Source organism: Heterodontus francisci, chromosome 23, assembly GCF_036365525.1.
Source record: "Heterodontus francisci isolate sHetFra1 chromosome 23, sHetFra1.hap1, whole genome shotgun sequence".
In the NCBI taxonomy this organism is placed as follows: domain Eukaryota; kingdom Metazoa; phylum Chordata; class Chondrichthyes; order Heterodontiformes; family Heterodontidae; genus Heterodontus; species Heterodontus francisci.
The window spans coordinates 50823917-50841822 of record NC_090393.1 but is presented as its reverse complement, the minus strand read 5'-3'; the positions used below and the strand labels follow the sequence as shown (position 1 = coordinate 50841822).

Genomic DNA, 17906 nt, shown 5'->3' with positions numbered 1-17906 from the left:
TCAGGCAAGTGGAGAATATTCCATAACACTCGTGACTTGTGCCTTGTAGATGGTGGACAGGCTTTGGGGAGTTAAGAGGCGAATTACTCACCACAGGATTCCTAGCCTCTGATCTGCTCTTGTAGCCACGGTATTTATATTGCTACTCCAGTTCAGTTTCTGGTCAATGGTAACCCCGCAGGATGTTGATACTGGGGTATTCAGCGATCGTAATGCCATTGAATGTAAAGGGGAGATGGTTAGATTCTCTCTTGTTGGAGATGGTCATTGCCTGGCACTTGTGTGGCGCCAATGTTACTTGCCACTTATTAGCCCAAGTCTGGATGTTATCCAGGTCTTGCTGCATTTCTACACGGACTGCTTCAGTACCTGAGGAGTCGCGAATGCTGCTGAACATTGTGCAATTATCAGCGAACGTCCCCACTTCTGACCTTATGATTGAAGGAAGGTCATTGATGAAGCAGCTGAAGATGGTTGGGCCTAGGACACTACCCTGAGGAACTCCTGCAGTGATGTCCTGGAGCTCAGATGATTGACCTCCAACAACCACAACCATCTTCCTTTGCACAAGGTAAGTCTCCAACCAGCTGAGTGTTTTCCCTCTGATTCCCATTGACTTCAGTTTTGCTAGGGCTCCTTGAAGCCATACTCAGTCAAATGCTGCCTTGATGTCAAGGGCAGTCACTCTCACTTCACCTCCTGAGTTCAGCTCTTTTGTCCATGTTTGAACTCAGGCTGTAATGAGGTCAGGAGCTGAGTGGCCCTGGCAGAACCCAAACTGAGCATCACTGAGCAGGTTATTGCGAAGCAAGTGCTGCTTGATTGCACTGTCAATGACACCTCCCATCACTTTACTGATGATTGAGAGTAGACTGATGGGGCGGTAATTGGCCGGGTTGGATTTGTCCTGCTTTTTGTGTACAGGACATACCTGGGCAATTTTCCACATTGCAGGGTAGATGCCAGTGTTGTAGCTGTACTTGAACAGCTTGGCTAGGGGCGCAGCAAGTTCTGGAGCACAGGTCTTCAGTACTATTGCCAGAATATTCTCAGAGCCCATAGCCTTTGCAGTAGCCAGTGTTTCTTGATATCACACGGTAAATAAGGTTGGTGAGCTGCCGGTGCAGATAGACATGAGGGAATATGCAGTTGTGGCGATAATGGAGACCTGGCTCAACAAAGGGCAGGACTGGGTACTAAATATTCCTGGATGCAAGATGTTGAGGAAAGATAGGGAAGAAAAGAAAGGCGGAGGAGTGGCAGTATTGATTAAGGAGAATTTAAGAGTGCTGGAGATTATGTCCTAGAGTGATCAAGGACGGAATCTATTTGGTTAGAGTTAAGAAATAATAAAGGTGCTATTACACTACAGGGTGTATTCTAACCAAACAGTGGGAAAAATATAGAAGAAATTTGCAAGGAAATTGAGAAGTGCAAAAGCTACAGAAAAGTTATAATGGGGGGGGCTTTAGTTATGCTAATATAGACTGGAATAATATTAGTGTCATGGGAAGAGTTTCTGAAGTGTGGTCAGGGGAATTTTCTTGATCAGTACATTTCTGGCCCAGTAAGAAAGGAAGTATTGTTGGATCTGGTTCTGGGGAATGAGGTAGGTCAAATGAATCAAGTGGCAGCAGGTGAACATATCGGGAGTAGCGATCAAAACGGAAAAGGAGCAATTCAGAGCAAAAATAATTACTGGGGGAGGGCCAATTTCAGTGGGGTGAGAAGAGGTCTGGTCCAGGTAAATAGGAATCAAAGATTGGCAAGCAAGACTGTAACAGACAATGGGCTGCCTTTAAAGAGGAGATGATTCAGGTACAGCTGAGGTAAATTCCCATGAGGGGGAAAGGTAGGACAAACAAAGTCAGAGTTCCCTGGATGATGAAACCGATAGACTGTAAGATGAAGGAGAAAATGGGTGTGTAAGACAGATGTCACGTTGATAATACAAATGAGAATGTTCAGTGGGGAAGTGAAAAAGGAAATAAGAAAGGCAAAGAGAGAGTACAAGAAGAAACTGGCAGCTAACATAAAAGGGAATCCAAAAGACTTCTATAGGCATATAAATAGTAAACTGGTAGTAAAAGGTGGGGGGGCTGATTAGGGAACAAAAAGGAGAGTTACACATGGAGGTAGAAGGCTTGGCTGAGGTACTAAATGAGTACTTTGCATCAGTCTTTACCAAGGGAGAAGATGCTGCAAAAGTCATAGTGAAAGAGAAGGTAGCTGAGATACTGGATGGCCTAAAAATTGATAAAGAGGAGGTATTAGAAAGGCTGGCTGTACTTAAAGTTGATAAGTCACCAGGGCCAGATGAGATGCATCTGAGGGTACTGAGGGAAGTAAGGGTGGAAATTGCAGAAGCACTGGCCATAAACTTCCAATCTTCCTCAGATTCACGGGTGGTGCCAGAGGACTGGAAAATTACAAATATTAGACCTTTGTTCAAAAAGGGATATCAGGATAAGCCCAGCAACTATAAACCAGTCAGTTTGACCTCAGTGAAAGCTTTAAGAAATGATAATCTGGGAGAAAATTAACAGTCACTCAGACAAATGTGAATTAATTAAGGAAAGCCAGGATTTGTTAAAGGCAAATAGTGCGATTGAGTTTTTTGATGAGGTAACAGAGAGGGTTGATGAGGGTAATGCCGTTGATATGGTGTAGACGTACTTCCAAAAGGCATTTGATAAAGTGCCACATAACAGGCTTGCCAGCAAAGTCAAAGCAAATGGAATAAAAGGCACAGTGGCAGCATGGTTAAGAAGTCGGCTGAGTGACAAGAAACAGAAGGTTTGTTTTTCAGATTAGAGGAACATATACAGTGGGATTCCCCGGGTGTTGGTATGTTGGTATTTCCTTGATCTATGTTAATGACCTAGACTTGGGCGTGTATGACAGAATTTGCAGATGATATAACACTGTGAACTGTGAGGAGGATAGTAATGGACTTCGAGAGGACATTGGCAGGCTGATTGAATGAGCCGACACATGGCAGATGAAATGTAATGCAGAGAAGTGTGAAAGTGATACAGTTTGGTAAGAAGAACGAGGCGACGCAATGTAAAATAAAGGATGCAATTCTAAAAGGAGTGCAAGAGCAGATGAACCTAGGGTTGTATGTGCACTAATTGTTGAAGGTGGCAGGGCAGGCTCAGAAAGTGCTGATTAGGCATACAGGATCCTGGGCTTCTGTGCTATAAGTATACTATGACTGTCTGACTCTCTATAGAGGCATAGAGTATAAAAGCAAGCAAGTTATGGTGAACCTTTATAAAACCCTGGTTCGGCAACAACTAGAGTATAATGTCCAATTCTGGGCACCACAGATCTGAAAGCATTGGAGACGTGCAGAAAAGTTTTCTGAGAATTGTTCCAGGGCGTGAGACCAGCAGTGGGGAGGATAAAAGAACAGTCCCCGAGAGCGAGAGCACAGCAAGACCGGCAGTGGGAAGGATGAAAGAACAACCCCGAGAGCACAGCGAGACCAGTGCGGAGGATAAAAGAACCGAGAGCGAGAGCACAGTGAGACTGGCGCCAAGGATAAAAGAGCCCTGGGGAGGGTTGTGAGCAGACCCACCACACTCAAAGTGTAATGTCACTGCAAAGCAGAGAAATGATTGGTTGGTGATTATTGCTCTTTTTCTCTCTCGACGCTAGAGCATTCTTTCAAATTAGGAGCTGAGAAATTAATAACTTCAATCAGGGTGTGAATTAATAATAGTACCGCAGAGCAGGTCTAGAGGCGTTAATTAAAATTAATAGTTTAAACAAGTTTCTAAAAGAGGAAATAGAGACTTTTTTTAGATCAAGGATGGGCAGCTGCAATCTGTTGCTTGCAATTACTGCGCCATGTGGAACTTCAGGACACTTAAGGGCTGAATTTAGTCAATGGGTCATGGGTCCCGGTGGCAGATTCAGAAGTGGGCGCCATGGCCATTCATCACCTGTGCAGCTGGCCCACCATGATCATGTGGCAGCGGCCAATTATCATAATGTAGGCCAGTCCAGTTACATGATGGAGCGGATGGTGAGGCGCTGATGGCACCGTCAGAGATGACGCAGGTGCTGGTGCCATTTTTAAACGCTGCCAGTTCTTCTTAAACTGCTGCTTCTCTTACTGGCTTTGCTGCTGCTCTACTGCTGTGCTGCAGATCAACCCCCTCTGCCCCTGCCTGGAACCCCTCTGCTTCTGTACTGCTGTGCTGCAAACCAGTGCCCCTGCCCCTACCTGGAGACCCTCTGCTGCTGAACTGCCTGCTGTAGATCAACACCCCTCCCTCCACCCCCACCTCCCCTGCAGCGCCCCTGCCTGGAACCCCTCTGCTGCTGTGCTGCTGACCCTCCCCCTGCCTGGAGGCTCTCTGCTGCTGAACTGCTGACCAAGGCCTCAAAAGGCCTCCTGGCTCTCCGGAAGCTAAGAGGGCCAATGTCAGGATCAAGACATCGGGTGGCCCCACCGTTCACCGATGCTTCCCTGGAGATTCTCCTCCAGGCTGCAAGGAAAAGGCGTTAGGTTTTCTTTCCAGTGTTGGCAAGAAGAGGTCCTCCCACCTTACCAAGCAAACCTGGATGGAAATTGCTGAGGAGGTCAGCATCAGGTAAAGTGCTGCAAGAGGGTCAATGACCTCTTCATTCTGCCAAGGTGACTGCTCCGTACCCCTCCTTTTTAGGGATAGCAAGTGATTACGCAGGAGGAAGCGGGATATGGGGAGGGAGGCACTGTAACTGCACTGGCAGAGCGGGTTAGGCATCCAGGTCCGGATGGGATTTATCACAGGTTACTGAGGGAAGCGAGAGAGGAAATAGCTGGGGCCTTAACAGATATCTTTGCAGCATCCTTAAACACGGGTGAGGTCCCGGAGGACTGGAGAATTGCTAATGTTGTCCCCTTGTTTAAGAAGGGTAGCAGGGATAATCCAGGTAATTATAATTATAATCCAGGTGCGCCTGACGTCAGTGGTAGGGAGGCTGCTGGAGAAGATACTGAGGGATAGGATCTATTCCCATTTGGAAGAAAATGGGCTTATCAGTGATAGGCAACATGGTTTTGTGCAGGGAAGGTCATGTCTTACCAACTTAATAGAATTCTTTGAGGAAGTGACAAAGTTGATTGATGAGGGAAGGGCTGTAGATGTCATATACATGGACTTCAGTAAGGCGTTTGATAAGGTTCCCCATGGTAGGCTGATGGAGAAAGTGAAGTCGCATGGGGTCCAGGGTGTACTAGCTAGATGGATAAAGAACTGGCTGGGCAACAGGAGACAGAGAGTAGCAGTGGAAGGGAGTTTCTCAAAATGGAGACGTGTGACCAGTGGTGTTCCACAGGGATCCGTGCTGGGACCACTGTTGTTTGTGATATACATAAATGATTTGGAGGAAAGTATAGGTGGTCTGATTAGCAAGTTTGCAGACGACACTAAGATTGGTGGAGTAGCAGATAGTGAAGGGGACTGTCAGAGAATACAGCAGAATATAGATAGATTGGAGAGTTGGGCAGAGAAATGGCAGATGGAGTTCAATCAGGGCAAATGCGAGGTGATGCATTTTGGAAGATCCAATTCAAGAGTGAACTATACAGTAAATGGAAAAGTCCTGGGGAAAATTGATGTACAGAGAGAGTTGGGTGTTCAGGTCCATTGTTCCCTGAAGTTGGCAACGCAGGTCAATAGCGTGGTCAAGAAGGCATACGGCATGCTTTACTTCATCGGACGGGGTATTGAGTACAAGGGTTGGCAGGTCATGTTACAGTTGTATAGGACTTTGGTTCGGCCACATTTGGAATACTGCGTGCAGTTCTGGTCGCCACATACCAAAAGGATGTAGATGCTTTGGAGAGGGTGCAGAGGAGGTTCACCAGGATGTTGCCTGGTATGGAGGGCGCTAGCTATGAAGAGAGGTTGAGTAGATTAGGATTATTTTCATTAGAAAGACGGAGGTTGAGGGGAGACTTGATTGAGGTGTACAAAATCATGAGAGGTATAGACAGGGTGGATAGCAAGAAGCTTTTTCCCAGAGTGGGGGATTCAATTACTAGGGGTCACGAGTTCAAAGTGAGAGGGGAGAAGTTTAGGGGGGATATGCGTGGAAAGTTCTTTACGCAGAGGGTGGTGGGTGCCTGGAACGCATTGCCAGCGGAGGTGGTAGACGCGGGCACGATAGCGTCTTTTAAGATGTATCTAGACAGATACATGAATGGGCAGGAAGCAAAGAGATACAGACCCTTAGAAAATAGGCGACATGTTTAGATAGAGGATCTGGATCGGCGCAGGCTTGGAGGGCCGAAGGGCCTGTTCCTGTGCTGTAATTTTCTTTGTTCTTTGTTCTATCACCTCATCCTGTCGGATGCATAGCTGTATCTTGGCCACAGGCCACCCTCTTTCACAGCTCACCCCCATTAACTCCTCTGAGAGTGGATGGAGCATGAGCTATATAGGATACCCTAGGAAGGAACGAGGGGCTGACACTAGCAGAACTGTCATACTGATGTCTCAGCAAAGTATGACTATCTCCCTCAATCCACTTGCAGGACAAGAAGGCCCATGACAGGAGGGAGACAGCCCTGAATGACGGAGGCATCCAAGATCTTCAGCCCTCTACAGCTGAGGAAGAGGCAGTAGAATTAGCGGGGACTCAGGGCGGCCACTCAATATCTGATGGAGAGACTGGAGTCTCCACGCAAGAGAGTGAGGATTGTCTGCCATCGACATGCAGTTCACGTCTAGAGACCCACATCATGTATGGTTGGCATGACGAGATCTGCACAGCCTAACCCACACAAATGTGTTCTCTCATGCAGGTCAGCTTCCGTAGGAGACTCAAGCAGAAGGGGGACTGTCAGAGCATTGTGAGTCTTTGGAACTCCCTTCCTCAAAAGGCAGTGGAAGCAAAGTCTTTAGATATTTTTAAGGCAGAGGTAGATGGATTCCTGATAAGCAAAGGGGTGAAAGGTTATAAGGGGTAGGTGGGAATGTGGAGTTGAGGTTACAATGGTGGAGCAGGCTCGAGGGGCCGAATGGCCTACTCCTGCTCCTAATTCGTATGTTCATATTAGCTGATGGTACAAGGACTAGTGGGCACAGATTCAACGTTTTGGGCAAGAGGAAGATCTTTTTGACGCGACGAGTGATAATGACCTAGAATTCACTGCCTACAAGGGTGGTGGAGGCAGAGCCAAACAATGACTACAAAAGGAAATTGGATGGGCACTTGAGGGAAATAAACTTGCAGGGCTACAGGGATACTGATTGGATTACTGTACAGAGAATTGGCATGTAGTCGATGGGCTGATTGGCTTCCTTCTGTGCCATAAATGACTCTATGGATGAGGGATTTCTGTTATGTGGTTAGATTGGCAAAGCTGGGCCTGTTCTCCTTAGAGAAAAGAAGGTCGAGAAGAGATAGATATGTACAAAATCATGAGGGGTCTAGACAGAGCAGATAAAGAGAAACTGTTCCCATTGGCAGAAGGGTAGAGAACCAGAAGACACCGATTTAAGGTGAATGGCAAAAGAACCAAAGGTAACATGAGGAAAAACTTCTTTATGCAGCGGGTGGTTAGGGCCACCATGGAGGAACTGCTTAGGCTGGGCAAGAGACAAATAAAGGAACTTAGTGAGAAAGTCTTTGCTCGAGTTGCGCTGAACAGGCTCCAGAAGCTGGCCGAGCGCGTCTACCCTGAGGCACAGTGCGGCTTTTGTGCAGAGTGATCGACCGTTGACATGCTGTTCTCCCTTCGTCAGATACAGGAGAAATGCCGCAAACAACAGATGCCCCTCTACATTGCTTTCATTGATCTCACCAAAGCCTTTGACCTCATCAGCAGACGTGGTCTCTTCAGACGACTAGAAAAGATTGGATGTCCACCGAAGCTACTAAGTATCATGACCTCATTCCATGACAATATGAAAGGCACAATTCAACATGGTGGCTCCTCATCAGAGCCCTTTCCTATCCTGAGTGGTGTGAAACAGGGCTGTGTTCTCGCACCCACACTTTTTGGGATTTTCTTCTCCCTGCTGCTTTTACGTGCGTTCAAGTCCTCTGAAGAAGGAACTTTCCTCCACACAAGATCAGGGGGCAGGTTGTTCAACCTTGCCCATCTAAGAGCGAAGTCCAAAGCATGGAAAGTCCTCATCAGGGAACTCCTCTTTGCTGACGATGCTGCTTTAACATCTCACACTGAAGAGTGCCTGCAGAGTCTCATCGACAGGTTTGCGGCTGCCTGCAATGAATTTGGCCTAACCATCAGCCTCAAGAAAACGAACATCATGGGGCAGGACGTCAGAAATGCTCCATCCATCAATATTGGCGACCACGCTCTGGAAGTGGTTCAAGAGTTCACCTACCTAGGCTCAACTATCACCAGTAACCTGTCTCTAGATGCAGAAATCAACAAGCGCATGGGAAAGGCTTCCACTGCTATGTCCAGACTGGCCAAGAGAGTGTGGGAAAATGGCGCACTGACACGGAACACAAAAGTCCGAGTGTATCAGGCCTGTGTCCTCAGTACCTTGCTCTATGGCAGCGAGGCCTGGACAACGTATGCCAGCCAAGAGCGACATCTCAATTCATTCCATCTTCGCTGCCTCCGGAGAATACTTGGCATCAGGTGGCAGGACCGTATCTCCAACACAGAAGTCCTCGAGGCGGCCAACATCCCCAGCTTGTACACACTACTGAGTCAGCGGCGCTTGAGATGGCTTGGCCATGTGAGCCGCATGGAAGATGGCAGGATCCCCAAAGACACATTGTACAGCGAGCTCGCCACTGGTATCAGACCCACCGGCCGTCCACGCCTCCGCTTTAAAGCCGTCTGCAAACGCGACATGAAATCGTGTGACATTGATCACAAGTCGTGGGAGTCAGTTGCCAGCGTTCGCCAGAGCTGGCGGGCAGCCATAAAGACAGGGCTAAAATGTGGCGAGTCGAAGAGACTTAGTAGTTGGCAGGAAAAAAGACAGAGGCGCAAGGGGAGAGCCAACTGTGCAACAGCCCCGACAAACAAATTTCTCTGCAGCACCTGTGGAAGAGCCTGTCACTCTAGAATTGGCCTTTATAGCCACTCCAGGCGCTGCTTCACAAACCACTGACCACCTCCAGGCGCGTATCCATTGTCTCTCGAGATAAGGAGGCCCAAAAGAAGGTTAGGGTTTGGAATGCACTGCATGAAAGTGTGGTGGAGGCAGATTCACTCGTGGCTTTCTAAAGGGAATTGGATAGTTATCTGAAGAGAAAAAAATTGCGGGGCTATGGGGAAAGGGCACGGGAGTGGGACTAGCTGTGTTGGTCTCGTAAAGAGTCAGCATGGCTATGAAGGGCCGAATGGCTTTCTTCTGTGCTGTAACCATTCTATGACAAATTTGGATGTTTAAAGATTATTAAACCGTGTTGAATCTTTTGAAGAGATTAAATATAACAAAAAAAGATGCATATGGTAGCCATAGTTTGTGTATATAGGCACATTGTCCACCACAGAGGTATTCAGACAGAATGCTGCTGTGAATGTTGTTTGCTACACACGGAGATGAAGGAAAGGACAGTAGAATTAAATACTAGGGTAGAAGTGCTCGTAGAGGTTGGTGAATGATGCAGGCTCTTAGAGAGTTCATGTACAATAAGGAGCAGGTAGAAGGCAAGGATGGAGGAACTGATTAGGCTGGGCAAGAGACAAATAAAGGACCTTAGTGAGAAAGCAGTAATGGAAAAGGGAGGAGTGTGTTGCATTTGCAAAGGGTAAGGGCAACATAAGAAGTGAAAGTAACAGATAGGATACCACTGGAGTAAGATACATAAGAAAAGGAAGGGGAATGGAATCTGGCTAGTGTAGCTGAACAAGCACAGGAGCAATGTGTGGGGAAAGGGGGGGCTATTGCGCTGGAACATTCAATGGTGAGATTTATAAATTCTTCCTTTTATGGCAGGGATAAATTTAATAATTCAGTGATTAGTGCCCCAGATGCTAATGTTTCAAATGTAGAGGAGAGAGCAGTGGAGATGCAAGAAAGGAGTCAGTGGTAGCTGTCTATGCAGAAATAAGTGACAGAGAAGGAGACCCTCAAAAGTTAACCGAGACACATTGGGCTAGAAATCCGGATACCTCAATTTTCAGGTGTGGATGCCATGATTTGCGACATGCCCTTGCCCGTTCAAATCGAGGTGGGCAGCACGCAGAATTGGTGTACTCACTTCATCTGAATGATGATGTCTGGTTGAGTGGTTCCCACACTGCTGTCTTCTTCCTGACTGAGCCGACTTCCTCTGAACTCAGGGAGCCCAGTAGCGTTGTTCCCAAACCACGTGGTGCAACCAGCATGCTCTTCTTAAAGGCAGGCTGTCCCTCTTAAAGAGAAGCTGCGCTGAAGAATATTGCTGTAATTTAAATGATGGCAAAGTTAACACCAGGGCAGAGAGAAGGTTCCAGGGTGACAGGTATGATGGTGGAGGCATCAGTGGTGCAGGTGGGCAGGAGGAGAGATGCCATGGTTCCATGGGAGGGCCAGGAGTCCTCAAGGACCACCCGAAGTAGGGAGTGGGAGCAGGTAGCCAGGAAGGTCAATTCCCGGAGTCGGGACCCGAGGACCGGCAGCAGTCTAATGACTTCACGCAGGTGGTCAAAGTCGGTGAATGCATCTTAACATGAGATCTTTTACCCATCACACCACCAAACTCTCACAATGTTCAATGCCCCACACTCCCATCATACACCCAGCGCCACTCCCTACCACTCAGGACTCAGGCCTGACATCCAGATACTTCACTGCACCCTCATACACTCACCAATGCTACGAGCCTCACACCCACCTCTTGCTGCCTACAAATATGACCAATATGTCCAGCTATACAGTCATAGCAGGAACATCACCCATACACGTTGGTACATGGTCACTGACATTTTCCCTCTCTCTTGCAGGACATAGTGGCACACAATAGAAGGGAGTAGAGCAGAAGTGGTGAGAGACAAGGACACCTGCATCTCCTGAGTCCTACAGCAGAGGTGGTTGTCTGCATCATGGGGCCGGTGTGACAAGGCCCTTGGCATCTGACATTGCTGAGAGCATTATGAATGATACAATGGCTCTTCTCAACTCGTAGCTCATCTTCATCCTGCTATCTGGCATGATGAGCAAGCTACTGATGGTGTGACCATGGACCTCTTGTTGCCCATCCCAACAACAACTTGTATTTATATAGCACATTTATCATAATAAAACACCCCAAGGCACTACACAGAGGCATTACAAAGCAAAATTTGACACTGAACCACATATTAGGGCAGATGGCCAGACATTTGGTCAAAGAAGTAGTTTTTAAGGGGTATCTTAAAGAAGGAAAGTGAGGTAGAGAGGCCGAGAGGTTTAAGGATGGAATTCTAGGCTTAGGGCCGAGGCAGCTGAAAGCACGGCCATCAATGGTGAAGCAATTAAAGTCAGGGATGGTCAAGAGGCCAGAATTACGAATGCAGATATCTCAGTGGATTGTTAAGCTGGAGGAGATCACAGAGACAGGAAGGAGCGAGGCCATGGAGGGATTTGAAAACAAGGATGAGAATTTTTAAATCCAGGTGTTGCTTGACTGGGAGCCAATGTAGCCCAGAGAGCACTGGGACGATGGGTGAATGGGATTTGGTGTGAATTAGGACCTGGATGGCAGAGTTTTGGATAACCTCAGGTTTATGGTGGGTAGAATGTGGGAGGCCTGCCAGCAGTACATTAGAATAATCAAGTCTGGTGGTAACAAAGACATGAATGAGATTTTCAGCAGCAGGCGAGCTGAGGCAGGTGCAGAGTTGGTCGATGTTATGGAGATGGAAATAGGTGGTGTTAATGTCAGTGCAGATATGTGGTTGAAAACTCATCTTGGGGTCAAATATGACACTGAGATTTTGAACAGTCTGGGTTTTTTTAATTCATTCATGGGATGTGGGCATCGCTGGCTAGGCCAGCATTAATTTTCCATTGCTATTTGCCCTTGAGAAGGTGGTGGTGAGCTGAATTCTTGAACCGCTGCAGTCCATGTGAGGTAGCTATACCCACAGTGCTGTTAGGAATGAAGTTCCAGGATTTTGACCCAGTGACAGTGAAGGAACAGCGATATAGTTCCAAGTCAAGATGATGTGTGGCTTGGAGGGGAACTTGCAGTTGGTGGTGTTCCCATGCATCTGCTGCCCTTATCCTTCTAGGTGGTAGAGGTCGCAGGTTTGGAAGGTGCTGCCTGAGTAGCCTTGATGCGTTGCTGCAGTGCATCTTGTAGATGGTACACACTGCTGCCACTGTGCGTCGGTGGTGGAGGGAGTGAATGTTTGTAGATGGGGTGCCAATCAAGCAGGCTGCTTTGTCCTGGATGGTGTAGAGCTTCTTGGGTGTTGTTGGAGCTGCACCCATCCAGGCAAGTGGAGAGTATTCCATCACACTCCTGACTTGTGCCTTGTAGATGGTGGACATGCTTTGGGGAGTAAGGAGGTGAGTTACTCGCCACAGGATTCCTAGCTTCTGACCTGCTCTTACAGCCACGGTATTTATATGGTTACTCCAATTCAGTTTCTGATCAATGGTAGCCCCCAGGATGTTGACAATGGAGGATTCAGCGATGGTATTGCCATTGAATGTCAAGGGGAGATGGTTCGCTTCTCTCTTGTTGGAGATGGCCATTGCCTGGCACTTGTGTGGCACGAATGTTACTTGCCACTTATCAGCCCAAGTCTGGATATTATCCAGGTCTTGCTGCATTTCTACACGGATTGCGTCAGCATCTGAGGAGTCGCGAGTGGTGCTGAACATTGTGCAATCATCAGCGAACGTCCCCACTTCTGACCTTATGATTGAAGAAAGGTCATTGATGAAGCAGCTGAAGATGGTTGAGCCTAGGACACTACCCTGAGGAACTCCTGCAGTGATGTCCTGGAGCTCAGATGATTGACTTCCAACAACCTTTGTGCTACATACGACTCCAACCAGCAGAGAGTTTTCCACCTAATTCCCATTGACTCCAGTTTTGCTAGGACTCCTTGATGCCATATTTGGTCAAATGCTGCATTGATGTCAAGGACAGTCACTCTCGCCTCACCTCTTGAGTTCAGCTCTTTTGACCATGTTTGAACCAAGGCTGTAATGAGGTCAGGAGCTGAGTGGCCCTGGCAGAACCCAAACTGAGCGTCACTGAGCAGGTTATCACTTGATCGCACTGTTGATGACACGCAAGGTGAATCGAATTGGCTGAAGACTGGCATCTGTGGCAACGCAGGTCAATAGAGTGGTCAAGAAGGCATACGGCATGCTTTCCTTCATCGGACGGGGTATTGAGTACAAGAGTTGGCAGGTCATGTTACAGTTGTATAGGACTTTGGTTCGGCCACATTTGGAATACTGCGTGCAGTTCTGGTCGCCACATTACCAAAAGGATGTGGATGCTTTGGAGAGGGTGCAGAGGAGGTTCACCAGGATGTTGCCTGGTATGAAGGGCGCTAGCTATGAAGAGAGGTTGAGTAGATTAGGATTATCTTCATTAGAAAGACGGAGGTTGAGGGGGGACCTGATTGAGGTGTACAAAATCATGAGAGGTATAGACAGGGTGGATAGCAAGAAGCTTCTTCCCAGAGTGGGGGATTCAATTACAAGGGGACACGAGTTCAAAGTGAAAGGGGAAAAGTTTAGGGGGGATATGCGTGGAAAGTTCTTTACGCAGAGGGTGGTGGGTGCATGGAACGCATTGCCAGCGGAGGTGGTAGACGCGGGCACGATAGCGTCTTTTAAGATGTATCTAGACAGATACATGAATGGGCAGGAAGTAAAGAGATACAGACCCTTAGAAAATAGGCGACAGGTTTAGATAGAGGATTTGGATCGGCGTAGGCTTAGAGGGCCGAAGGGCCTGTTCCTGTGCTGTAATTTTCTTTGTTCTGTGATGCTGGGGACTTCAGGAGGAGGCCGAGATGGATCATCCACTCGGCACTTCAGGCTGAAGATTGTTGCAAGTGCTTCAGCCTTATCTTTTGTACTGATGTGCTGGCCTCCTCCATCATTAAGGATGAGGATAATTGTGAAGCCACCTCCATCAGTTAGTTGTTTAATTGTCCACCACCGTTCGGGACTGGATGTGGCTGGACTGCAGAGCTTAGATCTGATCTGTTGGTTTTGGGATCACTTAGCTCTATCGCATGCTTCTTATGCAGTTTGGCATGCAAGTAGTCCTGGGTTGTAGTTTCACCAGTTTGACACCTCATTTTGAGGTATGCCTGGTGCTGCTCCTGGCATGTCCTCCTGCACTCTTCATTGAACCAGAGTTGGTCCCCTGGCTTGATGGTAATGGTAGAGTGGGGGATATGCCGGGCCATGAGGTTATAGATTGTGGTTGAGTACAGTTCTGCTGCTGCTGATGGCCCACAGCACCTCATAGTTGCCTAATTTTGCATTGCTAGATCTGTTTGAAATCTATCCCATTTAGCACGGTGGTAGTGCCACACAACACGATGGAGGGTATCCTCAATGTGAAGACAGGACTTTGTCTCCCCAAGGACTGTGCGGTGGTCACTCCTACTAGTACTGTCATGGACAGATGCATCTGCGGCAGGCATATTGGCGGGGACGAGGTCAAGTATATTTTTCCCTCTTTGTTGGTTCCCTCACCACCTGCTGTAGACCCAGTCCAGCAACTATGTCCTTTGGGACTCGGCCTGCTCAGTCAGTTGTGGTGCTACCGAGCCACTCTTGGTGATGGACATTGAAGTCCTCCACCCAGAGTACATTCTGCACCCTTGCCACCCTCAGTGCCTCATCCAATTGGTGTTCAACATGGAGAAGCATTGATTCGTCAGCTGTGGGGGGGCAGTAGATGGTAGTCAGCAGGAGTTTCCTTGCCCATGTTTGACCAAATGCCATGAGACTTCTTGGGGCCCGGAATCGATGTTGAGAACTCCTCGGGAAACTCCCTCCTCAGCTGTATACCACTGTGCCGCCACCTCTTCTGGGTCTGTCCTGCCAGTGGGACAGGACATGCCCAGGGATGGTGATGGCAGTGTCTGGGACATTGTCTGTCAGTTATGATTCCGTGAGTATGACTATGTCAGGCTGTTGCTTGACTAGTTTGTGGGACAGCTCTCCCATCTTTGGCACAAGCCCCCAGATGTTAGTAAGGAGGACTTTGCAGGGTCAACAGGGCTGGGTTTGCTGTTATCGTTTCTGGTGTCTCGGTCGATGTCGGGTGGTCCATCTGGTTTCATTCCTTATTGACTTTGTAGCGGTTAGATGCAACTGAGTGGCTTGCTAGGCCATTTCAGGGGGCATTTAAGAGTCAGCCACATTGCTGTGGGTCTGGAGTCACCTGTAGGATAGACCAGGTAAGGACGGCAGATTTCCTTCCCTAAAGGACATTCGTGAACCAGATGGATTTTTACAACAATCATCAATGGTTCATGGCCACCAATTGACTAGCTTTTAAATCCAGATTTGTTAACTGAATTCAAATTCCGCCTTCTGCCGTAGTGGAATTCGAACCCCTGTCCCCAGAGCAATACCCTCAGCCTCAGGCAGTTGTCAGGGTGAGAAATGGGGTCAGTGGCTAGGGAGCGGAGTTTGTGGCGGCAACCAAAGACAATGGCTTCAGTCTTCTCAATATTTAATTGGAGGAAATTTCTGCTCATCCAATACTGGATGTTGAGCAAGCGGTCTGACAATTTCGAGACAGCGGAGGGGCCGAGAGAGCTGGTGGTGAGGTAAAGCTGGATGTTGTCAGTGTACATGTGGATATTGGCATTATGCTTTCAGATGATGTTGCTGAGGGGCAGCATAGAGGAGGCCAAGGATAGGTTCTTGGGGGACACCAGAGATAACGCTGTGGCAACAGGAAGAGAAACCATTGCAAGTGATACTCTGGCTATGATAAGATGATAATAATGGAACCACGTGAGTGTAGTACCACCCAGCTGGAAGATGGTTGAGAGGCGTTGGAGAAGGATGGTGTGAGCAACTGTGCCAAAGGTTGCAGACAGGTTGAGAAGAACCCTAGAACCTTACTCTCCTCTCACCCCTGCTTTCAGACACCCAAGACCTGCCACCTGCACAGCCACAGCATCCCAAGGAGGAAGAGAGGGAGAGCAACAGCACAGCACTGATGAAGAGGTTCCCATCACTTGGTATGAAACTTGTAGCCACCAGCTCAGATACTGGCACTGTATGTACCTTGGAGGCCAGTATAGAGGGGGGGCCAGCATGTGGTGAGATGCAGCCAGGCCGGGGTAAAGGTTAGCTTTATTGCCAGCTTGTAGGAGGGCAAGGGCACAGACGCATTCTGTTGGAAAGGACTGAGATAAGGTCCTCCGGGATGGCATACAAGTGAGTGCTGATGGGCATGTACACCCGAGATGCTGGGTGTATTGGCTAGCCTGCCACTGTGAAATAGCACTGAGAAGTCCAGCTCCAAGTTGAAAGAGGGCATGGCGCAGAGCTTGCCCTCTTTGAAGCCTCTGGTCCATCTCCCTGTTGTGCCACAGACCCAGAGGTACTGCCACTGCTGCTTCCATACTTACTGCTGCCTTTGCTTGAACAGATCACCTATTCCTCTGGCCCCCGCCCCCACTTCGTGAGGATGCAGCAAAACTCCCTGGCAAATCGAAGAACTCACCACAGCACCTTCAGAAACATTCCAGAGTAATTACCGACACTTGACAGTAGAAAATGTTCTTAAAAATCACCTTACCCGCGCATTTAAATAACACTAGCACAGGGCCCATCTTGCAGCAGGACGCTTGTTGTTTGAGTGATCTACAGAGATGCTACCTGAGTCTGTGGTGCCCAAATTTGGAATTCTGGGATCACATCAGCCAGTTAGGCTGTGGGATATCAGGACAGCATTGATTCTAAGTCTTCCGATCCATGCTGGGGACACTCCACGTGCACCTTTTTCCTTACAGAATGCCATGCAGTACATGCAGGAAGCAGCTGGCAGTGCAGGGCACCTCAATAAAGTGGTGCTAGGCAAGGGATTTTCTAGTTCATTGTCTGGAAGTTGAAGGACAAGGGCTGTAAAATGGGTTTTAGGGCTACCTCTACATTACAAAAGTAACCACACTGTGGAACTACTTCTTTGGCTGTAAAGTACTGTGCGACATCCTAAGGGTGTGAAAGGTGCTATATAAATGCAAGTCAGTTTTCTATTGCCAGTCAGTAGAAGAGTGAATTCATGAGTACAGTCAGAGGGCCTAATCAATTCACTGAGTACCTGGGGCAAAATAGCTTTTACTTGAAGGGTGATGAACACTGATACTAATCTACCAAGGAGGCAGCAGAATGAAAGATAAACAGAGAAATTGCTGGAGATACTCAGCAGGCCAGGTACCATCTGTGGAAAGAGAAACAGAGTGAATGTTTCAGATCCATGATCTATTATCAGAACTGGAAAAAGTTAGAGATTTTAAGCAAATACCGAGGCAGGCAAAGGGAAGATGGGGGGGTGGGCGTGGACGGACGAAAGTGAAGGTCCTGTGATAAGGTGGAAGATAGGAGCGTTTGTGTGACAAGAGAGATGATGGTGCAAGGCAAAAGTGGGTGGTAATGGGACAAGTAAAGAAAGAAAAGATGTGTCTAGAGGATTTGTAAATGGGAAAAACAGTCATTACCAACAGCTGCCATCCAAAAAAAACCCAGAAAAATAACACAAAAAAGGGACATTTATTATGATCTGAAATTGTTGAACTCTATGTTGAATTCAAAAGGCTGTAAAATGCCTAATCAAGAGATGAGGTGCTATCCCTCATGCTTACATTGAACTTCATTGGAACACTACTGGAGGCCGAGGCCAGGAGGTCATGATGGGGATGGAGCGGAGAATTAAAATGACGGACGACTGAAAGCTTGGGGACATGCTTGCAGACTGAACGGAGATGTTCTGCAAAGCAGTCAGCCATTCTG

The 17906-nt window shown here is 47.9% G+C and overlaps 1 protein-coding gene across 1 annotated transcript in view; it reads left to right on the top strand.

Moving 5' to 3' along the window:
* Positions 1 to 17906, top strand: part of LOC137383007 (solute carrier family 2, facilitated glucose transporter member 11-like) — an 83253-nt gene that overhangs the window by 52423 nt on the left and 12924 nt on the right. The gene's annotated exons all lie outside the window — the stretch shown is intronic.